The sequence below is a fragment of the Theropithecus gelada genome, chromosome 10 (genome assembly GCF_003255815.1).
Source record: "Theropithecus gelada isolate Dixy chromosome 10, Tgel_1.0, whole genome shotgun sequence".
Classification (NCBI taxonomy): Eukaryota; Metazoa; Chordata; class Mammalia; order Primates; family Cercopithecidae; genus Theropithecus; species Theropithecus gelada.
In genome coordinates this window covers 85,713,241-85,740,934 of record NC_037678.1, presented here as the reverse complement: position 1 = coordinate 85,740,934, position 27,694 = coordinate 85,713,241, and the positions used below count along the sequence as shown (strand labels likewise).

At 35.8% G+C, this 27,694-nt stretch overlaps 1 protein-coding gene and 1 non-coding gene across 5 annotated transcripts in view; both read right to left on the bottom strand.

Moving 5' to 3' along the window:
- The window catches only part of MACROD2 (MACRO domain containing 2), a 2,143,045-nt gene that overhangs the window by 1,727,029 nt on the left and 388,322 nt on the right, over positions 1 to 27,694 (bottom strand). The window lies entirely within an intron of this gene.
- LOC112633936 lies at positions 20,123 to 20,225 on the bottom strand. Its single transcript, XR_003121685.1, has one exon. It is a non-coding gene; the product is annotated as a U6 spliceosomal RNA (small nuclear RNA).

Genomic DNA, 27,694 nt, shown 5'->3' with positions numbered 1-27,694 from the left:
ATCACATGGAAAAGCAAGGACAGTAAATATTTCCTTTTTTTTTTTTTTTTTCATTTTGGTAGTTTGGAAAGTCTGAGAAAGCAGGGCTGCTGAAAGAGCAACCACCACTTGCTGATTTATTTTCTCATCTTTCACCTACATATCTGTCAAAGAGGGTATACCAGTGATTTTTCTCCCATGTGTCCCTTAGAGACTATAGAGAGTCTTTAGTAGGTTTAAGGAAGTATTTAGAATGGCAAAATATTTGAAGACTTAGAAAAGAAAATCTAAGTGTGGGTCACCATAAATGAATTCTGACAGTACGCCCCAGGAGGGAGAAAGCTTCAAAACAAACCACACTGGGACACACAGTTATAAAGCCATGGTAGAATAAGGTAAGACCAGGAAAGAAGACACAGCAAACAGAACCAATGAAATCTTTTGATCACATCTTTTTCCGCCTGGATATGGACTAGATGAAAACAAATCCAAGGATAGAAACTTTTTTTAAAGCCTAAATAGCCATGTGGAGAAATGCCTAGTGGAACTCTCCAAAAAAAAAATAGGAATGTGTTATCAGAAGTCTAGAAGTCTACCATAACTAAGAAATAAAGGAACGGGGAGATGGAAGGCTGACAGCTGGGGGTAATGGTGGGAGGAATTGAATCAGAAAAGCAAAGAAACAATTTAATACATATCCCTTCTCTAATATATTTAGAATACGATCAGTTTTAACCAAGAAAACTGGTTAAATATACCCGTTTTTTTGGTTATATTTATCCAAAAATATACCACTAAAAAGACACAAGACACAAAAGACTTTATATGGACATTTTCTATTAAATCTTCAAACTATATTTTATTCCCATGTTACAGTCACTATTTCATTTACCAGTCTTGAAACATTCTTAGTATTAATCTCTGTATTATTATTTTGATATGCTCACTACAAAATATGATTTGCTAATATTTTATTTAGGATATCTGTATTAATGTTCCTAATTAAGACTTATTTTGCATACATGTAATACATTTTATTTTCTAGTAAAATTATTTCAAGTTCATTTATCAGCACAAAATAGGACAGCATGTTGTGGTACTTCAGAGTACAGTGTTCATACAACACACAAGCACTCACTGGAATCTGCTTCTGGACCAAGTCTATGCAGGGCTCAAGAAATATGATGATAAGCAAAATCAGGCAAGGTCCCTGACCTCATCGAGTTTTCCCCGTGGTCAAGGAAACGGACATTAATCAAATAATCACAAAGAAGTCAAACTGTAAACTATTATGAATGCCGGGGAGGAGAGGGATAATGTTATGAGAATATACAGAGGAGTTGGGGGAAGCTAAGGTGGTAAGGGAGGTCGGAAAAGGCAATCAAGTAATTGATGCCTGAGCTAAAATCTGAAGAATGGGAATCTTTTAACTAGATGAAGAAAGAAAAGAGCAATCATGGAAGAGAGAACCTATGCACAAAAGGCTTTCATGGAAGGCAATCTGGCAATGGCTTCTTTAAAACATATCATAAACATAGAAATATCATGTAGATTTTAAAAGTCACTTTATTTAGTTACTTCATTCCTTCACTTGATTTCTAATAATTTTAATACAGTAAGTGCTCACTATTCAAATATGTAAATTGAGGTCAACTATTAGAAAATAATCTACATTTTAAAATCTCTATTAGTAAGAATAAAAAGGCAGATATTCAAATGGATACAAACAAAATATGATCAAAGTTATTATTTCTTCTTTTTTTTGTTTTTAGAGATGGAGTCTCACTCTGTCACTCAGGGTGGAGTGCAATAGCATGATCATGACTCACTGCAGCTTTGAGCTCCAGGATTCATTCAAGAGATCCTCTATGTCAACCTCCTGAGTACCTGAGACTACAGGCACACACCACCACATCCTGCTAATTTTTAAAAATTTCTTGTAGAGATGGGGTCTTATTGTGTTGCCTAAGCTGGTCTCAAACTCCTAGCCTCAAGTGATCCTCCCACCTCAGCCTCCCAAAGAGCTGGGATCACAAGCACGAGCTCAAAGTCACAAAATATAGGAGCAGACATTATAATTAGCACAAGGCATAAAAGGGAAAATGGACTTTTGGTATTGTCTGTCTTATAAAAATAAATCAAAATTTTATACTTAATTTTAATATCCTAAGTCTGTTGTATAAACAATTTCCCACTGAGTTCAAAATATATATAACTGAATTCACTGCTATGAATAATAATTATTTAATTTTTAGGATTTTCATCTGTACATTTACACTATCATGTTTTAATGTGCTACCACTTAGATTGCATTTCTCTACTGAAAATGCAGTTGTTTACTTAATAAAGCACAGCGAGACTCTTTAGCAGTTTTCTGAAAAAGAAACTGGTTTTTATCTCCCTTAAAAGGAAATTAAATGGAAAATCCTGCATTTAAATAACACTAAAGTAGTGACACCAATGGATTGGAGCCAGGAAATTCAAAGTTAAAGTTAAAGCTGCCTCTCTATCCTTAAAACAGGCTATTGTTCTGTCACCACCTCCAGCCCAGCAAATTTAATTAAAACTGAGTTCTGACCAGTTGATATAAGTGGTTCAGAAAACTCCTTATGGGAATTTCATCCTTTAGATGGCCTTTTATGCTATACTTTCTCTCACTGGTACACAAAGAGTCTATGTAAACTTTTTCTTCTCTTAAACAAAACAAAACAAAAAAAGAAGTTAGGATAAAAGAAATATTTTTATCCTAAATTTTGGTATTCCTAAATCCAAACAAAATTTTGCCCTTCAAGTCCTTTCAGTCTAACTACTTGGACAATTCAGACTGAAGTTTCCAAAAGCTACCTTTTTCTTTTATTTAACTTAAATGTTTTTTTATATTCATTAATAAGAACATGCTTTTTTCTTCCATTAACTGCTTTCTAATTATTAAAAGAGACTATATAACATGGTAATTCAATTATAACTCATACATTAATACTTTCCCCAAAATTATTCCTTACCTCCTCTGTTTGTAAACTATTGAACAGCAGTCTAACTAATATTAAAGTTTAAAATCATATTTTCAAAATAGCTGAGATTAATTTCCATTTATCTCTAATAATAAGGTCTTGAAGATTCTATGGTAATTGTTTCTTATTAAGAATATTCAACAAAACAATTTAACTTCACAAAAGTTTATATTTATTCTATTCAAAATTCCTGCCTTTGCCAATAATTCAATTTTATTTTCAGCAGCCAGAATTTTTTAAAACTTGCATAAAGATTATTTCTGAAATTATCTTTTTGCTTTACTAAATCTGAAACTATGTGAAAGAAGATATTTTAACATTAAGTATTTATCAAGTCTACTTTGAATGCATCTTTTCTTATGGAGGTGGTAGATTTCATGAAGTAAAAAGAAGACCTAGAGTACCTATACTCTGAAATAAATATACGCAAATAATTAAATAAGGGAAGAAAGGTAAACAGGAAATAGTATTCGACGGACAGTGCACATTATACCATGTGGATAACAAAAGCCCCAAAAGTAAACCGCAAGTGACATCAGTGAAGATGACAGAGTAGGTAGCTCCAAGAGCTTGCGTTCCCACAGAAATATCCAAAATCAAGCAAAAGTGTCAGGATCAACTTTAACAAAACTCTTGAAAATAGGTGATAGCAACCAAGAAAATGCTGAAACCAAAAAATTAAAAATAAAAGATTAAGGAAACTTAAAAACACTAAGAAAAGTATGTGATATTTGTATTTGCCCCTGCTCCAATTCTCTCCTTGGCTTGACAGCAGTCTTCAAAACTGCAGGTAGCTTCCCCAGTGGGCAACCCTGGTCCTCGGCTTTAGAGGAAGCAAAGACAATCTTATTCGCAAAGAATTACATTTGCTATAACCTGTAAGGGAAATCCCTTGGGGAATAATGTAAAGCACCTTACTTTGTTTCTCTAACTGGGGACTCATTCAGAGGAGAAATGCAGCAGAGTGTCCTTGAAAATACTGTAAGGTAAACAAACAACCCACAGCTACCTAAGACAAAAAGATTATAGTTGGGGCATATAATAGAGTACCCAAAGCTTGGGCAGAGAAGCTGAAGAGAGAGCTTCCCTGGGAAATAGGACATGTATAGCATTCATGTATACTGAAGAATTTTAAAATCCATGCACATGCTCACTAATAAAAACTTATTCTATCAGCTCTAGATGATCTTTAGGATCAATGCAAACAGGAAGTAAAGGCTAAGACAGACCTTCAAAACAGCCTAGCAAAGTGTTGAAGAAGTTTGTCAGCAAAGATCCAATCTGTAAACATTAGGGGAGGTATTTTGTTTTGTTTTTCTTGATTTTTAAATTTTTTAGTTTTTCTTTTGTTTCTTCTCTTTTGTCTTCTGTTATTCAAGTTATTCTCTATCAAGACACTAGCTGAACAAAGCCTAAAGGAACAGAGAACTCAAAGAACACACATGAAAAAGAATACTACATTAAGAAATTAGTTCAAAAAGTCATTAAACAAATAGCTACATGCTATAGCAAGGGACAAAAGTAAACCCAGAGGAGAAGGAAAAATCTTATTTCTAGATTTAATACATTATCATATTTTATATGCCCAGTTTTAAACTAAAAAACTATGAAGTGTGCAAGAAACAACGAACTATGTTCCATCAAAAGAAGAAATTAACAAAAACTGTATTTGAGGGAGCATAGACTTTGGACTTAATGAATAAAGACTTTAAATCAACTGTCCTTAAAAAATCAAAGAGCTAAAGGAAATCAGCAACGTGATGTATAAACAAGTAGAGAATATCAATAAAGAGAGAGAAATTATAAAAATGAACTAAACAGATATTCTGGAAATACAAGTACAATAACTAACATGAAAAACTTACCGAAGAATTTCATTGCAGGCAGAAGAAAGAATAAATGAGTTTAAAGATAAATGAATGGAATCAAAGAGATTTGTAAAACACAAGCAAGCACACCAACATATATGTTATGAGAACCCCAGATGGAGAAGAGAAAAGAAAACAGTAGAGAGAATCTTTAAAGATAATGGTTGAGCACTTCCCAAATTTGAAAAATACATAAATGTACACATTCAAAAAGCTCAACAAACTCCACGAAGAACAACTGTAAAGAGATCTACACCAAGACACATTATAATCAAATGGCTAGAAACCAAGGGCAAAGAAGGAATCTGGAAAGCAGCCAAGGAGAAGCAATTCATCCAACATACAAGGGATCCTCAATGAGATTAATAGCTGATTTATTATCAAAATCATAGAAGAAGTTAAATAACATTTTTAAAGTACTGCAAAGAACTGTCAACCACGAATTCTATGTTTGGCTAATTGTCCTTCAAAAACCAGGAAACATTAAGACAGTTCCAGAAAAATCAACACAAAAAGCAAAGGAGTTATTTATAAGTAAAATTGACCTGTGAGAAAAGCTAAAGAGAGTCCTTTAGGATTAACCAAAAGGATACTAGGCAGCAACCTGAAGCCATGTGAAGAAATGCAGCGCTCTAGTAAAAGTAACTGCACGATAATATAAAAGCCAGTATTATTGTATTTTTGTTTGTATCTCCTCTTTTTATTTCCTATGGTATTTAAAAGACAGATGCATAAAACAATAATTATAATCTATGTTATCAGATACACAATGTATAAAGATGTAATCTATAAAAACCGTAACATGAGGAGAGAAGAGTATAGAAACAGAACTTTGATATCCTATTGAATCTAAGTTGGCATTAATCCAAACTAGGTTGTTATAAATTTAGGATTTTAATTGTTATCCCCATAGAAACTACAAAGAAAAGTCTTTAAAATATACACAAAAGAAAATGGAAAAGGGATCAAAAAAGCACACATCAAAAAGTTAAACACAAAATATGGCAGTAGAGAAGCAAATGAGGAACAAAAGGCTATAAGACATACAGAAAACAAATAGCAAAATGGCAGAAGCAAACCTTTCCTAATCACAAATTATTTAAAATGTAAATTAAATGACTCTCCAACAAAAAGTCAGAGATTAGAAAAGCATATATATTTTTAAAACTTGATACAACTATATGCTGTTACAAGAGATTCACTTTAGATCCAAAGACACAAATAGGCTGAAAGTTAAAGAATGAGAAAAGATATTCCATGTAAGTCATGTCTAAAAGACACCTGAGGTGGGTATACTAAAATCAGATAAAATAGACTTTTAGTCAAAAATTATTGGCTGAGTGCAGTGGCTCATGCCTGTAATCCCAGCACTTTGGGAGGTCAAGGAGGGCAGATCACAATGTCAAGAGATTGAAACCAATCTGGCCAACATGGTGAAACCCCATCTCTACTAAAATACAAAAAATTAGCCAGGTATGGGGGTGTGCGCCTGTAGTCCCAGCTACTTGGGAGGCTGAGGCAGGGGAATTGCTTGAACCCAGGGGACGCAGATTGCAGTGAGCCAAGATTGCAACACTGTCCTCCAGCCTGGTGATAGAGCAAGACTCCGTCTCAAAAAAAAGACAAAAAAGTTACAAGTTACAAAAAGGACACTATATATAGATAAAAGTGTGAATATATAAAGATAAAAAAATTATAAACATATATGCACCTAATAATAGAGAACCAAATATATAAAGCAAAAATCTACCAAATTGCAAGGAAAAGCAAACAATTTACAATACTTGTGGGAGATATCAATGCACTACTTTTAACAATAAATAGAATATTTAGACATAAGATTAGTAAGGAAATATAGGCCTTGGACAACACTATAAACAGACTACATCCAACAGATACATACAGGACACTCCATCATCAACAGCAGAATACTTATTCTTCTCAAGTGCACATGGAACATCTACAGGATACACTACATATTAAGCCACTAAACAAGTCATGATAAATTTTAAAAAACTGAAGTCATCCAAAGTATCTTCCTCAACCACAATAAATGAAGCCAGAGAAAAATAACAGAAGAAAAACTGGAATATTCACAAATCCATAAAAATTAAACAACACAATATTAACCAACTATTAAGTCAAAGAAATCACAAGGGAAATTGGAAAATATCCTAAAATAAAATGGAATCACAACATGCTAAAATTCATGGGATACAGCAAAAGCAGTGCTCAGAAGGAAATTAATAGTTATAAAATATATATTATTAAAAAAAAAATCTGAAATCAATAACCTAACTTTACACTTTAAGGAACTAGAAAAAGAACAGAAAACTAAGTGCAGAGCTAACAGAGTGAAGGAAATAATAAAGATTATAGCAGAGATAAATGAAATGGAGATTCAAAAAACAGCAGTTAGTGAAACGAGAAATTGGTTCTTTGAAAATATCAACAAAATTAACAAACCTTTAGCTAGACTAAGAAAAAAAGGGTAAAAAATACACGAGAATCATAAATGAAAGTGGGAATATTATGTTTTATAACATGAAACACGATAAACACTCTTATACATGAACATTATTACATAAATATTATATAATTATTTATAATACAAATATGTTATTTATGAACATTATTTCATTTATTTATTCCACTTTTAATTCTCTAAGCTTTATTTCTCAATGTTAGAGAAATAAAAATGATTATAAGAGAATACTATAATTGTGCACCAACAAATTGAATAACATATACAAAATGAACAACATAGACAAAATGAACAAATTCCTAGAAACACAAAAACTGCCAAAACTGACTAAAGAAGAAATAGAAAATCTCAACAGCCCTCTCACAAGTAAACAGATTAAGTCAGTAATCAAAAACCACCCATCAAAGAAAAGCTCACAATCGTGTGGCGTGAAAACATTTAAAAGAATTTAACATTTAGATGAATTAACATCAATCTTTAATAACCTCTTTCAAGAAACAGCAGTGGAAGAAATACTTCCTAACTCATTCTATGAAGGGATTACTCTGAACCAAAGCCAGACAGAACACTATATGAAAACTTCAGACCAATATTGCTCATGACTATAAATGAAAAAAGTTTTCAACAAAATACTACCAGTGTCCAGGAGCAGATGAATGAATGGGCAAATTTTAATATGGACATACAAGAGAATGTTCAGCCATAAAAAGGAATGAACTACTGACACATGGTACAATGTGAATGAACTTTGAAAAAGTTATGCCAACTAAAAGAAGCAAAATACAAAAGGCCATATACTGTACAATTCCCTTTTGTGTGAAATATCCTGATTGGCAAATTCTTAGAAACAGAAAACAGTTTGGCAGTTTCTGGGAGCTAAGGGAAGGAGAGAAGTGACCAGGGAAAATAGGGAGTAACTGTTTAATGGGTATGCAATTTCCTTTTGAGGTGATGAAAATATTTTGGAAATAGAGGCGGTGGTTGCGTAACACTGTGAATATATACTTAGCTACTAAGTTGTTCACTTTAAATTATTAATTTTATGATATGCAAATTTCACAATAATTTTTAAATTATACAATTAAATATGGGGACGAAGCACACAAATCATTAAATGATAGACAAAACTAACACTTTGTAAGATACTACATGATGACTGCAGCTCGCTGTAGAATGAGGTTATTACATATTTCTACATCAGCAGGAATCCGCCTCCATAAAGTAGAACTTCCACTAACAAACCTATAAGCTTTGCGGTAACTTGTTAAGGAAATCCAAATCAATTTTTCTGTTTGGATTAAGGTGGTCCCTAATGTGGACCTCTTCTCTGTGTAGTATGTCTTACTGTGTTTATGAGAAAAAAGGAAAAGAATAGCAAACAGGAGTAAGAGAGTACCATTAGCAAGAATTCTAAAAGTAGAAAACCACCTTTTAATCACCTGGGAAGCTTTTAAAAAACACTAATACCCATGCCCCAAACCCCTAGAGTTCTGATTTGTGGTAATTAGTACGGGGTATGGCCAAGGCATCTATGTTTTGAAAAGCTCCCCAGAGGAGTTCTCTGTGCCACCATGATTGAGACCATCATGAGATTGCAGTGTTCCCTTTTTCTGACACATTCCCAACACCTTGTGGTCCTAATCTTATTTTCTAAATAGGAAGAAGGGAAAGAGAATTGGAGAGAATTCACTGAGCCAGTCATATGAAATATGCTATGTCATTTCATCTTCATAACTGATAACATAGGCAGTATATTGAGATGGTCAGAATGGCATGTTTTAGGACCAAAATGCCTTTGTTCATATATCAGCTCTTTCATTTATCAGTGGGGCAAGCTATCTACCCTCTCTACTCCTCTATTTCCACAGCTGTAAAATGAGGAAGTACAGTATCTCTCTGTTGTGAAAATCCACTGGATTACAACTATGTTTGGCACAAGATAATTGTTCATAATTATTATTATTATATTTACAGATAATAAAAGGAGGCTCAGAAACAGTAATTTGCCTAATGTCGCAGTTTTAATACAATATAGAGTGAGAGTTAGAGCTCCAGTGTATCTGCCTCCAAACCCCAGGTGAACAGGTGGAGCGGAGTGATATGAGTCTTCAGGGCCAATGTTAATTGAACTTCTTTGTGTATATAAATAAACAGGTGTCAGATAGCTCCCACTGGGTCTCAAAAGCCAACTGTTAAGTTTTCAGAAATTTTGTGAGCTGGCTGTTAAATAGTCATGATTAATAATTAAATTATATGTACTTATATGTTTAAAAAATTACATTAAAAACAAGAATAAATACTCAAAAGTCATCTCTTCCTAATAATCTTACTATATTTTTCTATTATCTATGCTCTTAAAGTTAATTATATACCCTGTATACATTTACATATCTTTTTTTTCCCCAGAGATTTCAACATCTGGTTTTCATTCACAGGTGTCAATTCATTGCTTTAAGAAGCTTTAATCTCTTGTTAATTCTCTTCCTCCCAAAGGAACTTTTTGTTGTTATTTTTTCCTCTAGCCCAAGAGATCAAAGGTTCCTGGGGATGCAAGTTTGGTTTTTGTAGGGGTCTGAAATGCACCTAGGTAGAGCAATTAAACCATACTATACAAAGTTAACTTGGGTCTGTGAAATTTTTACACAAATGCTTCATTTAAAAGCTGTCTCCATGAAGGCATGAATGGTAGGAATGAGGGCGGAGGGTTCTCTGAGGGAACTCTTGAACTCAAGAAGGTAAAAACTGTCTGGCTCACTGCAAAAGCCCGCTAGCCACCACAGGGCCTGACCCATAAGTGTTACACATACCACACGTGGGAAGCAGCATAGCATACTGACTCCAGCAATCACTAGGTGACCCTGCACCAGCTTCTGGACTTCTGTGCCTCTGTTTTCTCATCTATAAAAGTAGAACAATAAAAGTACCTGTCTCATTTAGTTGGTATCAAGATTAAGAAAGTGCTGGGAACAATGATCAGAATGTAGTAAGTTATTATTATTACCATATGATATATTTTGAAGACCAAAAGTCATTATTTGGACCTATAAAAACTCAGATACTCCTGAGTAACATCTTAGGACTTTGTCTTATGGGAAGGGATTCTATTGGACATTATAGAAGCTGACACCTGGCCTACTGGGCAAACCATCAATACTAAAGCTATAAACATGACCTTTATTAAACAGCTAGAAAAGATTGTGAAATGTGCAGATAAACCAGAGACGTCAATAAATGGAATCTAGAAAGTAAACTTGTGCTGGGCACACACAAAGAAAATTAAAAGGTTAACGTGAGCTATGGGCAAAACAGAAAAAGCCCAAATGTCAGAAAAGTACAGTGGGAAGAAGCAAGAACGCTTAGCTACTGAGCCTTTTTCTCCCTATTCCCATTGGGTGCCAGATCAGCTATTGGCTTGTTTTTGGCCTCCTGTTCACAGCTCTTATGGTTTTTAGACACCTCCCTAGTCCAATGGCCATTCTAACAGAAATGATCTGAGAACCGTATCGGGTCATTAAATGACCCTGTTCACCCTTTCCACCTATTGGAGTGACATGCATTACAGAGACCAAAATCTCTTGGATTTAGGAAGAATGAGGGAAGTACCAGCAGCTCCATTCTTGAAGTTTGAGCTTTTATCTTTAAACACATATCATTTGGTTAGGAGTGAATTTTAATTCATTAAAGTTTAATTCTGCAAAAATGTATGGGTCATCTATTATGTATCCAGCTCCATGCTAGATTTCAAGACAGAAGCTGAAACCTGAGAAGGAATGGGCAAAACCATCACAGCATGGTCTAGTGAGAAAAAATGCAGAGGTAAAGAGGAGTCACAATCTCAGTTTCCTCACATCACGGTGGAAAACTAATCCCTGACAAATATAGAGGGTGGCAGTGAGGGTATGATTTTAAAATAGAAGCAAAAGTATTTTATAAACTTTATAGGATAGGCTAGGGATGGCAAATACTACCTCCTGGAGGCAGTGATCATGACATTTCATCTCATCAAACCTAGATGTGACCCCAGAACATTTAACACAGTCCTCAGAGCCACTTTCAATTGCCTTGGCACATAAGTACATAAGTAGATAGTATAAATGAAAGGGATTATTATCACCGAAAACTAAAATTAGAATGAAAACAGCAATTAGACTTCCAAACTCTCTTCAGTATCATTATGGCCTTTGACATCAAGGAAAAGCTAGGAAGCTCTGCTTTTTAGATCCTGACGCGGCAGCTTCTGTCCTTCTGTGAGATATTTTCCTTCAATTGCTTCCTCAAGTCCAAGACAATTGTTATTTAAAAAACAAGTAATTTTTTTTAAGGCAAGAAATGTCTCAGAAAGGGAAGGTAGGCAGCAAATTGATACATTTCAGGTTCACTGTTCAACTTTCTTTGCATCTGGAAGTTGAGTCCAATGGGTTTGGAATGTGGGAGATGTCTGACCTGCACTGCTATTTGTAAAAAGAACTTGAGTGAGTCACTTGATCTCTCCTGAGGATATTAACAGCTGCCCTGACAACCTTGCTAGGTTGTTGGAGAGAGCAAATGAATTATCATGGTTATCAAATCCTGTTGCAAGCTATAAAGTCCTCATTACTGTTAGTTATTGCTATAATCTGGCATCTTTTCTTTTAGAAAAGCATTTCAGAATGCCTGCTTTTAGAAAATCACATTCTGCAGTTTGTTCCTCTATTTTTCACTACATTTTATTTAATGATACAGGTGTATCAAATGTTTAGCATGGTGCCTGCCATATGATCACACTGAATAGATTTTATTAATTATTATGTATATATTTATCATGTACAACATCATTCTTTAAAATATGTATACATTGTGGAATGCCTAAATTGAGCTAATTAATACATGTATTACCTCATACGCTGATTGTGGGGAGAATACTTAAAATCTATTCTCCTAGTGATTTTCAAGTATACGATAGATTGTTATTTATCTATAGTCACCACACAGTACGATAAATCTCTTGAACTTATTCCTCATTTCTAACTGAAATTTTGTACCCCTTAAACCAACCTACCTAGCCCCCAGCCCCACCCCCCACCGCCCTGTGCCCAGTAAGCCACCGGTAACCACAATTCTACTTTCTGCTTTTATGAATTCAACTTTTTAAGATTTCACATATAAGTAAGATCATGTGGTATTTGTGTTTTTGTGTCTGGCTTGTTTCATTTAAGATAATGTTCTTCATGTTAATCCATGCTGTTGCAAATGACAGTATTTTCATTTTTTTTTCAAAGCAAATAGTATTCTATTGTGTATATATTCCACATTCTCTTTACCCTTTCTTTTTTTCTTTTTTTTTTTTTTTTTTTTTTTGAGACAGAGTCTCACTTTGTCACCCAGGCTGGAGTGCAGTGGTGCAATCTCAGTTCACTGTAGCGTCAATCTCCCAGGCTCAAGTGATCCTCCCACCTCAGCATCATGAGTAGCTGAGACTACAGGTGTGTGCCTCCATGTCAGGCTAATTTTTGTAGAGACGGGTTTTACGATATTGCCCAGGCTGGTCTCAAACTCCTGAACTCAAGCAATCCTGCCCCTTGACCTCCCAAAGTATTGGGATTACAGGTGTGAGCCACCATGCCCAGCCTTTGTTATCCATTTATCCATTGATGAATACTTAGGTTGATTCCATATCTTGGCTATTATGAACAATGAATATGGGAGTGCACATATCCCTTTGACATACTGATTTCATTTCCTTTGGATATATACCTAGTATTAGGATTGATGGATCATATGGTAGTTCTATTTTTAATATTTTGAGGAATCTCCATACTGTTTTCCATAATGGCTGTACTAATTTACATTCCCACCAAAAATGTGCAAGAGTTCTCTTTGCTCCTCATCCTCATCAACACTTGTTATCTTTTGTCTGTTTGGTAATATCCACCCTTAATTTTTGCATGTGAACTCTGAAAAAAATCCACTACACATAATTGTTCATGATCTCTCAATCTAGGTGTTTTATATTTGTTTGTTTGTTTGTTTTTGAGACGGAGTCTCGCTCTGTCGCCCAGGCTGGAGTGCAGTGGTGCGATCTAGGCTCACTGCAACCTCTACCTCCTGGGTTCAAGCGATCCTCCCACCTCAACCTCCCGAGTAGCTGGGACGACAGGCATGCACCACTATGCCTGGCTAATTTTTTAATTTTTTGTAGAGATGAGGTCCCATTATGTTGCCCAAGCTGGTCTTGAATTCCTGGGCTCGAGCGATCCTCCCACCTCAGCTTCTTGAAGTGCTGAGATTATAGGCATGAGCCACCATGCCTGGTCTCACTGCAATTTTTTCAAAAACTTATCTGTGAAGCAATAAAGCACAATAGGTCAAAAGGGTTCAGCCATGGTTTGAAACCTGAGTGCAACTGTGTGTGACCTTGGGCAAGTTTCTTAACCACTTTGTTCTGTAAAAGCAGGACAATGGTGGCCAGGCGCAGTGGCTCATGCCTGTAATCCCAGCACTTTGGGAGGCCAAGGTGGGTGGATCATGAGGTCAAGGGATCAAGACCACCCTGGCCAACATGGTGAAACCCTGTCTCTAGTAAAAACACAAAAAATTAGCCAGGTGTGGTGGCAGGCACCTGTAGTCCCAGGTACTAGGGAGGCTGCGGCAGGAGAATCACTTGAACCACGGAGGCGGAGGTTGCAGTGAGCCGAGATTGTGCCACTGCACTCCTGCCTGGCGACAGAGTGAGACTCTGTCTCAAAAAAAAAAAAAAAAAAGGCAGGACAATGGTACTAACTACCTCCTAGGGGTGTTAAGAGAATTTCATGAGTTAATATAAGTGTTTAGGATAGAAAACTGGAATATATATGTGTTCAATGAATAAAAATTATATTGAGCCCCAAATCTACCATTTTATAAACTGTCCCCAAGAATAAATTAATCTATTTGAGAAATTGCATTAACTCCTTTGGGTCACCAGAGTGACATTCAATCCACTATTTACTCCTGCATACTTTATCCTATATCTATGTAACAACAGTTGCCACTTAAAAGCAAACTAAATTGTTATAAAGTACTATTCCTTTTTGAAACTGACCCTTGACTTCCATATTTCATTCTCTTTTTCCCTCAAACCTTAAATGGTCTTTGCTTTTTAAAATGAACAATTTTCCCATTTGATGGGAAGAAAGGGAAGAAATAAATTACTACTGCAAAGACAAGTTGAATGTTTCAATGGACCAGGCCTTGGCATCTTTCAGAATAAGACATGTTTAATTCAAAGAGATGACTTGGTATGAGATCAGTGGTAGCTCCAAAGTTTTTGGGGGAGGTGGGGCAAAACAGCCTCCTTGGCCAGTTCCTGAAATCTTTAGAGCACTGCCTTATTTGCAAGTTTATTTGCATGAATTGTATCAATATGAAATGTAGTCAAAAATTTACTGTGTGCCTGTCCTTCTTGACAGATGAATAGAAATTGCTCTCCGTTCAAGTTCACTAGCAGTAAAAGCCAGCAGCTGCTCATCAGTTGTTTGCTAGCCAGAGTTCTAAAGAGAAGACAGTGGGAACCACACTTCATAGTTTTATAGGCTGTAATTGGTGTCTAAGGTTTGCTCTGAAGAACCACTACATTTAACATAGAAATATTTGTGAGTAGAATCTTTTTTTTCTTTCTTTTCTTTCATTCTAGAGGTCAATGCTACTAGAAATATGACCAAACCAAGAAAGAAGGAGTGTAATAGATTTTTAAAATTCTATATAGAATCTTGTATTAATAGATTGTAGAATATCTAGATACATTGCAAAAAAAAGTTGATCTTTTCATTTAAAACTTTTTATTATAGTAATAAGTTTTCCACATTGAAAAATACAGAAAATATTCAAAAAATTAAAAGTCACTCATAATCTGCATTTACTAAAAAGTCCTAAGATGGTTCTAATACACAGAATTGAGATTGCTGCCGTTAGTGGATAAGAATGCCAAGCATATTATGTTATCTAATAGGTCAGTAGACTGCTATGGCCAGCTGTATTTCTCAAACGTGGCTGAAACAATATTTTCCACCACTCATAGTCTTCTTATGGGGTGCCCAACACTCCTCACATAGACAGGGAAGTGTCTATACTCCTGCATCTTAAATCTGGATGGATTCATGACTATGATGGAAGTAGTACTCCATGAAGAAGTAGGATAAAGGAGTCACTACTGAAGACAGGTTATACAAATGTAATGCAGTTCTGCCGGTTTCGTTCAAGATGCTCAGTTTCCAAATCCAGACATGCTGCCATAGGGAAGCCTGGGCAGTCCATGAAGAAGCCCACTTGGAGAAAATAGAGACTCCCATCACACAGCTCTGGTTGAGCTCCTAGCAGAAGCCAGTGCCAATTTACCAGCCATGTGTGTGAGGTCTCTTGAAAGTAGATCCTCCAGGCTGGGCACGGTGGCTAATGCCTGTAATCCCAGCACTTTGGGAGGCCAAGGTGGGTGTATCACCTGAAGTCAGGAGTTCGAGACCAGCCTGTCCCACATGGTGAAACCCCATCTCTACTAAAAATATAAAAACTAGTCAGGCATGGTGGCTCATGCCTGTAATCCCAGCTACTCAGGAGGCGAGGCAGGAGAATCGCTTGAACCCGGGAGGTGGAGGCTGCAGTGAGCTGAGACTGCACCACTGCACTCCATCCTGAGTGACAGAGCAAGAGTCCATCTCAAAAAATAAATAAATAAATAAATAAATAAATAAATAAATAAAATTTAAAAAAAAAATTTAAAAAAAGAAAGTAGATTCTCCAGCCCCCAGGTAAGCCATCTCAGTTGATGCCCTGTGGAGCAGAGATGAGTTATAACTATTGAGATTTATGGACTAAATAGGTTATTTGATGTTATTTTAGGGTACCAGTTTTGGGGAAGTTTGTTATGAGGTAATAGACAGCTGATTAAACCACTAATAGTAAGACCTATTAAAACTTTCTAAAAGAATAGTAAGAGATTATTATGTGGGAACACTGTGCTGACAGTTTTAAACATAATAATTCAGTTTATTCTCACAATAACCCTATGGCACAGAAAATGTTATTATTCCCAATTCATATATGGAAACACTGAAACACACATACACAGATTAAGTAATTCACCCAAAACTTAACTCAGCTCACAAGTAGCAGAACTAGGCTATAAATTAGAAACTCTGGCCACAAAACTAGTGCCCTTAACCACGACACACTAAGCAGTCTGGAGTATATTCCACTAAATCAGGATCCAATGGTTGTTCCTGAAATCCAGCTGAGTTAGTACCTGCTGCCCCAGGTCCTGCTCGGTCACTTTCTATCGGGAAAGACACACTACCAAATGTACTACTCCCTCCCCAAAGAAATGAGAGACTTCATTTCATGAAAGGGCCCTCTCCACTCCCAATAATCTCAAGGCGGAAATGAAAAGTAGCCAATCTTTACCAGACCTTTTTAATAACAATTTTATTAGTGAAAACAATATATATTTATCATAAAAAATTGGAAAGCTAATTTTTAAAATAGGCATAACAATACTCAGATATAACCACTGTAAACATTTTGGTAGTTTCTTTCCTTTTTTCCATTTCAAATTTTCTCTTAATATCATTAAAATCGTAAGACATGTAGAGTTTTATATGCTGATTTTCTCACAATTACATAGTATATTTCCATGTCATCCCAAAAACCTCTGAACACATAAATGGTTATAAAATAATTCTCTCCATAGATATAACTTGATTCCATATTTTATTGATGGATATCTGGTTGCTTCCACTTTTTTCATCTTTTAAATAATTCTACACTGAACATCTTTCTTACAATTTCCTCAGGCTAGCTTCTAGAACAGAAATTACTGAGTTAAAAATGTATGGATTGGTGGGGTCTTTGCAACATATTTCCAGAAAGTTATCATTTTACACTCCTAGTCACAGTCACAACTCACTCTGTCTTATATTAGTTATCATTTAAAACATTATTTTGTAATTTGATAGGTTACAAGTGGTATCTTTTATGTTAATTTTTAAAATGACCTGTATATACACTGTTGGGAATGTAAATTAGTTCAGTCACTGTGGAAAGCAGTTTGGAGGTTTCTCAAAGAACTTAGAACTACCCAGCAACCCCATTGTTGGGTATATACCTGTAAGAAAACAAATCATTCTACCAGTTTCTATTCTGCAACACTGTTCACAATAGGAAGACATGGAATCAACCTAGGTGCCCATCACTAGTGGATTTGATAAAGAAAATGTGGCACATGTACACCATGGAATACTGCACAGCCATAAGAAAGAATGAAATCATATCTTTGTAGCAACACAGATGCAGCCAGAGGTCATTATCCTAAGTGAATTAATGCAGGAACAGAAAACCAAATACTGCATGTTCTCACCTAGAAGTGGGAGCTAAACACTGTGTACTCACAGACATAAAGCCAATAGCCATGAACAAAATAAAATACCTAGGAATACACAGAAACTAGGAACTACTAGAGAAGGGAGGGAGACAGGGGAACAAGGGTTGAAAAACTAACTGTTGGGTACCGTGCTCAGTACCTGTGTGATAAGATCATTTGTACCCCGAACCTCAGCATCATTCAATATGCCCATGTAACAAACCTGCACATGTACCGATGAATCTAAAATAAAAGTTTAAAAAGACCCAATTCTACATATATGGGGGAAAAGGCAAATGACATCTTAATATCATTATAAAAATAGTTTTGGTCTTGCAGACCCTTTGAAAGAGTCCATTTAAAAACTGCTGGGATAGAGCAAGCAAAGGTTGATATCCACCTAAAATTCAATAAGAAAAAGAATACTTTTTTAAAAAACCTGTATGACTTTGGTATAAAAAATGGTTCTTTGAATAAGACACAAGAAACACAAATATTTAAGTTATGAAAACATTTTTAATGCAAACAAATGTAAAAACAAAAGCCACTCACTGATGGAAGAAACTTCCAACACAAGTATACATACAAATAATTATTATCCAAAATATGTGAAGAACTGCTACAAATCCATAAGAAAAATACAAATAACTTAGGAGAATATCAGGCAAAGAACATAACTAAGGTACTTCAAAGAAAAGAAAATCCTAAGGGTCTATAAATATCTAAAAAGGCGTACAACCCAATAGAAACAGAAAAATTCTAAGGAATACAACAACAAAGTGTTGTATTTCCCAAATACTAATAATGGGAATGCAGTAACCACTTTAGAGACAGAGCAGACAGTGCAGATTGCCGACTTGACACCCACCTTCCCCTTCTTCCTTCCTAACGGTATATTTTGTTCAGGTATCTCCTTCCTCCTGGTGATATTTTTCAAAGAAAACTACCCTTGCCCTCCAGTCAATCATCATGGTCTTGTAGACCCTTATAAGTAATCAATTTAGGCATTGGCATGCGATTTAATTTTAGCCAATGAAACATGAAAGAATGTAGCTAACACAAATTTCTAAAGAAAGTTGCCCTTCCAAAGAGACATAGAGGAATAAACGCCTCTGGCCATTGTTTTGTCTGCGCCTGATTCCTCGTGACTGTGAGGAAAGCTATTGAGTCAATGAATTACCCAAATCTACAGCAGTTCTACCTCTGGACTTCTTATTATATGAGGTGATAAGTTTCTTTATTTAAGCCACTTTAAATTCCATTGTCTGTTACCTGCAGTTAAAAATACCCTAACAGAGAAAGCTTAAAATTTTTGCAATATCTAGTATAGGTAAAAAATAATCATCCCTTAAAACTCTGAAATTCTACTTCTAGATATATTCGCCAAGAGAAACTCACACATGTGGAATAGGAGATACGTAAAAGAATGTTCCTTGCAGTCTTATTTGTACAGGAGACAACTAAATACAGTTTTGCAGTTAATGAATAAATTAATATTAAAATAAGTAATTATTGCTATTAATTATAACAGATGAGTAATTATTAATTCTAACATATTTATAATCCCTTTTCTGTTCTTCCTGGAATAAGGCTGCCACTATTATGAGACCAAGGCAACCCACTATAAAGCAACAAGTTGGAAGAAACAGGGGTCGCTGACTATGTCGAGAACCATACTCACCCTGGACCCCCTATTTGGACTTTTAAACAAGTGACAAATCAACATCCATATTGTTTAAGCCACTCGCATTTTGAATTTTTGAAGAGTCACAGCTAACGCTAATTTTAATTAGACAAATATGACAACATAAACTGGAAAATACCATCAAATTGATGATAGTAGATGCCTATGGATAAAGAAAGAGGTAAGTGGATGAGAGCGGAAAGTAATTAATAATATTTCAACTTTATTATAATATTATATCCCATTTTTAATGAAGAAGCTAAAGCAAAAATATTAAAATGTTAATCTTTGTTAATTCTGGGTGGTGCATTGTTGTTGTATGAGTCTCAGTACTTCCCTGTTTGTCTTCTAAACAAAAAAAGAAATGGATCACACAGAAAAAGTTTAGCCAAAAAGGAGAAATTAAGGAACAAGAAAAAGAAGAAAGAAAAAGAAAACGCCCTTTCCCAAAACAAGAAAATGTGCTCCCTCTATAAATACAAATTAAATCAATATTAACATACAATGTATCTCCTATTAAGTTAAAGATGAACACTACTCAATGTTACTAAAGAGGCAGAGATTAGGAGGGTGCATATATCCTTTCTTGAGGGCAGTCTTGTAATTATAGTAAATTCATTGAAAGAGTGTCATCTCTATAAACCATAAGTTTTACCTCAAAGAAGTTATCCTAATAAATATACATAGTAAGCATAAAGATTTAGTTAGGAGTATTTTTTTTCTTTTTTAAATATGGAATGCTTCACGAATTTGCGTGTCATCCTTGTGCAGGGGCCATGCTAATCTTCTCTGTATCGTTCCAATTTTAGTCTATGTGTTGCTGAAGCAAGAGGAGTATTTTTATAATTTGCTCACAATCTTTAAAAACTGGAAAGCACACAAACACCCAGGTAGAGTGGCTAGTTATGTAGGTCACTGTGCAAAGTCATAAAACAAGTAAGTTAGACACACCAAAAACAAAACAAAAACTATAATATCTCTGAAGAATATTGATGCAAAACCTCACCAAAATACTAGCAAACTGCATTCAACAACATATTTGAAAAGATCATTCATTATGACAAAGTGGGGTTTATCCCTGGGATGTAAGGATGGTTCAACATATGCAAATCAATTAGTGTGATATATCATATATACAGAACAAAAGACAAAAAACTATCTGATCATTTCAATTGATGCTGAAAAAACATTCAATAAAGTTCAACATCCTTTCATGATAAAAACCCTCAAGTAACTGGATATAGAACAAATGAACCTCAACATAACAGCCATATATGACAGACCCACAGCTAGTATCACACTGAATGAGGAAAGCATTTCCTCTTAGATCTGTGACATGACAAGGATGCCCACTCTCACCACTGTTATTCAACATAGTACTGAAAGTCCTAGCTAGAGCAATAAGACAGGAGAAAGAAATACAGGGCATCCAAATTGGAAAGGAAGAAGACAAAGTTTCCTTATTTGCAGATGATATGATCTTATGTTTTGAAAAACATAAATATTTTACCAAGAACTATTAGAACTGATAAACAAATTCAGTAAAGTTGCAGGACACAAAATCAACATGCAAAACTCAGTAGCATTTCTATATGCCAACAGTGAAAAACCTGAAAAGAAAATTTAAAAAGAAATCCCATTTACGATAGCCACAAATAAAATTAAATACGTAGGAATTAACCAAAGAAGTGAAAGATCTGTACAATTAAAAATATAAAACACTGATACAAGAAATTGAAGAGCACATACAAAAATGGAAAGATATTGCATGTTCATGGAGTGAAATAATCAATATTATTAAAATATCCATACCACCCAGAGCAATCTATAGATTCAATGCAATCTCTATCAAAGCATCAATGACAGTCTTCACAGAAATAAAAAAAAATTATGTGGAACCAAAATTTAAAAAAAAAACAGAATAGCCAAAGCCACCCTGAGTAAAAAGAAAAGTACTTGAAGGAACCACATTACCTGACTTCAGATTACACTATGGAATTATAACAACCAAAACAGCATGGTACTGGCATAAAAACAGACACATAGCTCAATGGAACAGAATAGAGAATGCAGAAACAAATCCACACACCTACAGTGAACTCATTTTTGACAAAGGTGCCAAGAACATACCTTGGGGAAAAGACAGTCTCTTCAATAATTTGTCCTGGGAAAACTGAATATCCATATGCAGAAGAATTAAACTTGATCCCTCTCTCTCGCCTTACACAAAAATCAAATCAAAATGGATTGAAGATTGAAATTTAAGACCTCAAGCTATGAGGAAACTCATAGGGGAAACTCTTCAGGACATAGGTCTGGTCATAGATTTCTTGAGTAATACCCCACAAGCACAGGCAACCAAAGCAAAAATGGGCAAATGGGATCACATCAAGTTAAAAAGTTTCTGCACAGCAAGAGAAATAATCAACAAAGTGAAGAGAAAACCCACAGAAACAGAGAAGATATCTGTAAACTACACATCTGACAAGGGATTAATAACCAGAATATACATGGAGCTCAAGAAACTCTGTAGGAAAAAAAAATATTAATCCAACCAAAAAATAGGCAAAACAGTTGAATAGACATTTCCCAAAAGAAGACATACAAATAGCAAACAGGTGTAGGAAAAAGTGGTCAACACCACTAATCATCAGGTAAATGCAAAGCAAAACAACAAAGAGATATCATCCCACCCCAGTTAAAATAGCTTTTATCCAAAAGACAGGCAATAACAAATGCTGGCGAGGGTGTGGAGAAAAGGGAACCATTGTACACTGTTGGTGGGAATGTAAATTAGTACAACCACTATGGAGAACAGTTCTGAGGTTCCTCAAAAAACTAGAAATACATCTTTCATATGACCCATCAATCCCACTGCTGGGTATATACCCAAAAGAAAGGAAATCAGTATATTGAAGAAATATTTGCACTCTCATGTTTGTTCCAGAACTGTTCACAACAACCAAGATTTGGAAGCAACCTAGGAGTTCATCAGCAGATAAATGGATAAAGAAAATATGGTACTTATATACAATGGAGTACTATTCAACCAAAAAAAATTAGAAAGAATAAGATGGGCGGGCACGGTGGCTCATGCCTGTAATCCCAGCACTTTGGGAGGCTGAGGTGGGTGGATCACCTGAGGTCAGGAGTTCAAGACCAGCCTGACCAACATGGTGAAACCCCGTCTCTACTAAAATACAAAAAATTAGCCAGGCACAGTGGCGCATGCCTATAGCCCCAGTTACTTGGGAAGCTGAGGTAGGAGAATAACACTGCACTCCAGCTTGGGCAACAAGAGTGAAACTCTGTTTCAAAAAAAAAAGAATAAGATTCTGCCATTTGCAACAACATGGATGGAAGTCGAGGTCATTATATTACATGAAATAAGCCAGGCACAGAAAGACAAACATTACATGTTCTCACTTATCTGAGGGATTTCAAAATCAAAACGATGGAATTCATGTACACAGAGAATAAAAGAATGGTTACCAGGGTCTGGGAAGATTACTCAGGAGGCAGTGGGGAGGTGGGTGGAGATGGTTAATAGGTACAAAAAGTATATATATATATATATATGCATGCATATATAAAATAAGAAAAATACCTCATATTTGATAGCATAACAGGGTGACTATAGCCAATAATAATTTAATTGTACATTTTAAAATAACTAAAAGGTATAACTGAACAATAACACAAAGGATAAATGCTTGAAGGAATGGGTACCCCATTTTCCATGATGTGATTATTACACATTGCATTATTGTATTAAAATATCTCATGTACCCCATAAATATATATACCTAGTGTGTATCCACAAAAATTAAAAATAAAAAAGAAGTTATAAAACAAGTATACTATTTTCCTAATTTGTTAAAAAAAAAAAAAAAAGTGTGTATACAGGTACAAATTGTAAACGTTTGAAAGGCTTTATACCACCCAATGTTAATACTGGATAGTGGGAATTCAGATTATTTTTATTTTCCATTTATTTATTTGTTTATTTATTTATTTAGAGACAGGGTCTCATTCTGTTGCCCAGGCTGGAATATAGTGGGGTGATCATGGTCCACTGTAACCTCCACCTCCTAGGCTCAAGTAATCCTCCCACCTCAGCCTCCCAAGTATCTGGGACCACAGGCATGCACCACCATGCTCAGCTAATTCTTGTATTTTTTGTAGAGATGGGGCTTCATCATGTTGCCCAAGCAAGTCTCGAACGCCTAGGCTCAAGTGATCTGCCTGCCTCAGACTCCCAAAGTGCTGTTAATTGAAACAAGTCTGATGGAAATGGACAGTACTGGTCAATTCATGTCTTATAGTTAAAAAATGCATATATGGTTCCTGATAGTATAATATTCCAAGTCATAAATATTCATTTATTTTTTAATGAATCTGTAAGCATCACATATTAAAGATACTGAGGAGAAAAAATAGAATTAGGGTACATTCCACCAAAAATCATTCCTTGAGATAACAGGACAACTGGTGGTTTTCCTAAACTGATAAGTGAAGAAATTCATTTTTTTGTCTACTAATAAAAGATGTTGTTCATAAAGGACAAGTCGAAGGGAGTAATAAGGTTCAGAAGAGCCAAATGAAAATAGAAATCCCTATTAGGATTCTGGCACATTATTTAGTAGATAATACATCCTGAACTGGTAAACCTTCCTTCTTAATATTTTCTTTCATGTACATTCTGATACAAATTACCATGAACCCTTAATGTCACAGAATTTTTATTGCATGTTCTAATACCTATACATTTTTTCTTTTCTTTTCTTTTTTTTTTTTTTTTTTTTTTGAGACGGAGTCTTGCTCTGACGCCTAGGCCAGAGCGCAGTGGCGCAATCTCAGCTTACTGCAACGTCCGCCTCCTGGGCTCAAGCAATTCTCCTGCCTCAGCCTCCCAAGTAGCTGGGACTATAGGTGTACACGACCACACCCAGCTAACTTTTTGTATTTTTAGGAGAGACAGGGACAGGGTTTCACCATGATGGCCAGACTGGTCTCAAACTCCTGACCTCAGATGATCCACGTGCCTCAGCCTCCCAAAGTGCTGGGATTACAGGTGTGAGCCACCGCGCTCAGCTTATACCTATACATTTGTTCTGGTTTCATATCTTGGATGACTCTGTTGCTTCCACTGACATGGCAATATTAGGCTAGATGTTAACCTGGATACAACACCAGAAGTCCCTGAAAGCTGCCCCATATTCCTAATGGATATGTGGGTGATCTGGCTGGGACATGTTGGCCCCATGTTCTATATCCTTGTTTTAATAGCCAAGGCTTAGTTCTAGCTCTCTTGTCAAGGGTCAGTTTTCATTCTCCTAAAGGAAATGGTAGAGGAGACCCTTTCTTAGCCAAGGAATTGCATTTTTGAATGCAGAACAGATAATGACTTGGGAATCCCATGGATTTTCCTGTAAACTTAAAACTGGCAGCTTTTGGAAAGCCTCATCTCTCTTCCCTGGAAGAGCATAAGATGGAAATCAGCAGGATTAGGTCACATTCCGGACTAGTAACACATCTCCATATTTGTGTACCCTTACCATCCTGTACAATCAGATTTTACTGTATTTTAGTCTATATTTAGCTGTCCACTACTCTTTTCATGCTATTATCATTATTAGAATACTGGTCTCATTACATCGATATTATTATTTAGTCCTCATCTATGTACTTTCTTCTTCATAACTGGCCTCTATAATTCAGCAATTTCCTCTATCCATCCCCAAAACTCACTACGAATATGGGTGACCTCTCATATGTACATTATGAATGTTCCTAGAGAATTTCCTGTCTTCCTTGCTTGCACTTACCACCATAGTAACTGATAGAGTCTAAAATCTACCTACTAACTAGGACTCTTTTCACCTCAAATTAACATGCTCTTGCTATCTTAGCACCTCTGATTCTCTCCTTACTATCTCTTCAAAAACTTTTCCTCTTTAGCTGCTTTCAGTCTCATTTCAAATACGTTTTGTAATCTAGAGCACATTGGTTAAATTGTTGCTGACCTTCTCACCCATAGGCCACAGAAAAGTTCCTTTGCCATTCCTTTGAGATTGCTCAAGAAACTATATATCTATGTCATAAGATGGTTTTGTCCAACGTATAATCTATGTACAAGTGGACAGACCAGCTCGGGAAAGTTAGTTATAAACTCTTTGAAAAACAGAGAATATAGTAAAAGAGATCAGACTTATGAGGCACACCTTGCTATTCAATAAGCATTTGTTGAAAAACTGACCAAGGGAAGACACGTGGCACACAAGGCATCAGACTAGGGGTCTTCTTAGAGTACCAGTTCTACCTTCTCCTTCTTACTCCTTTTGTTCCATCTGAGTTTCTACTAAACACTCTCAAAGCAACCGATTACTTAGACATCACCACCCATTCCTCCTAATTAGCAAATTCTGAGACTTAGATGATAGAAAAATCAATCTAAACAAAACAAAGAGAATGCTAGTAAGTTGGATAAAGTGCTTTAAAAAATTGTAACCTGTCTGAGCCTGAATACCATGTTTTTTGTTAGAATACACATTAATAGCTACCTGAACGAGCATCTGCTATACAATTACTAGAAATCAGCTATATTAGAATGGAGATGGTAATATCTGTTCTTTGTTCAGGGACTCTTCCTTAAGCAGAATCAGATAATGTAGGAGCAAAGAAGCCAAGGGAAAAGAAAGTTTCAGAACACAATTGATAGAATGTGAGCTACACAGGAAGTCTACAGAACATAAGGCAAACAAAACAAAAACACTACACTCATACATCTTGTAGTGTTTTTGTTTTTGCTACTCATATGGATACTGATTAAAAATTTATCTTTTTTTCCCAAATATATTTGGGATCATTATTATTTTTGTGATAAAGTTAGATTACTTTAAACTTCAAACTTCAAGAAAATGCAAGCCTGATTTTCACAAGGGAATTGCTGTCTTACTTTTTTTTTTTTTTTTTTTTTTGAGACAATCTCGCTCTGTCGCCCAGGCTGGAGTGCGTCCAGGCTGGAGTGCAGTGGTGCAATCTCAGCTCACTGCAAGCTCCGCCGCCTGGGTTCACGCCATTCTCCTGCCTCAGCCTCCCGAGTAGCTGGGACTACAGGCACCCACCACCACGCCTGGTTAATTTTTTTGTATTTTTAGTAGTATTTTTTGTATTTTTATTTTCACCGTATTAGCCAGGATGGTCTCAATCTCCTGACCTCGTGATCTGCCCGTCTTGGCCTCCCAAAGTGCTAGGATTACAGGGGTGAGCCACGGCACCCAGCCTGCTCTCTTCCTTTCTAAAGTTATTTCCTTCCTACTATCACAACTCTCAGTAATGAACAACTTGTTGTCCTTATAGAAAAATCATTTTCAGGCCAGGTGTGGTGGCTGTCACCTGTAATCCCAGCACTTTGGGAGGCCAAGCCAGGCAGATCACCTGACGTCAGCAGTTCGAGACCAGTCTGGCCAATATGGCAAAACCCATCTGTACTAAAAATACAAAAAGTATCCAGGCATGGTGGTGCATGCCTGTAGTCCCAGCTACTCCAGCCTGGGCTGGATAGAGCGAGACTCCATCGGAAAACAAAAACAAAAACCTTCAAATAAAAATAACCAAGAAAACAAGATATAAATATGATCTAAAAGTTCCTTATAATTACCTAAATAATGTATTGTACTTTCTATCAGAAAAATACTTCTCCCTTTATCAGAAGGCTATTTATACTCTTGTTAAAACACTTTATACTGAAAACACATAGGATATAATTGTCTGTAACTTCTCCCAGATATAAGCTAGAAAGATTTGCTTGTAAGGAACAAATAATAGCAACAATGACAATAATACTAGTGATAATTGTACTTAATTCATATATAAAATATAGGTAAAGCCATTTAACTAATATTTTACTGCACTTAAAATTCTAGACAAAGCATAATTCAGGCAAATGTTTAAAAATACATGAATCCTACTTTCTTTTTTTTTTTTTTTTTTTTTTTTTTTTTTGAGACAGAGTCTCGCTCTGTCGCCCAGGCTGGAGTGCAGTGGCGCGATCTTGGCTCACTGTAAGCTCCGCCTCCCGGGTTCACGCCATTCTCCTGCCTCAGCCTCCCGAGTAGCTGGGACTACAGGCGCCCACAACCGCGCCCGGCTAATTTTTTGTATTTTTAGTAGAGACGGGGTTTCACCGTGGTCTCGATCTCCTGACCTTGTGATCCGCCTGTCTCGGCCTCCCAAAGTGCTGGGATTACAGGCGTGAGCCACCGCGCCCGGCCATGAATCCTACTTTCAAAAAAG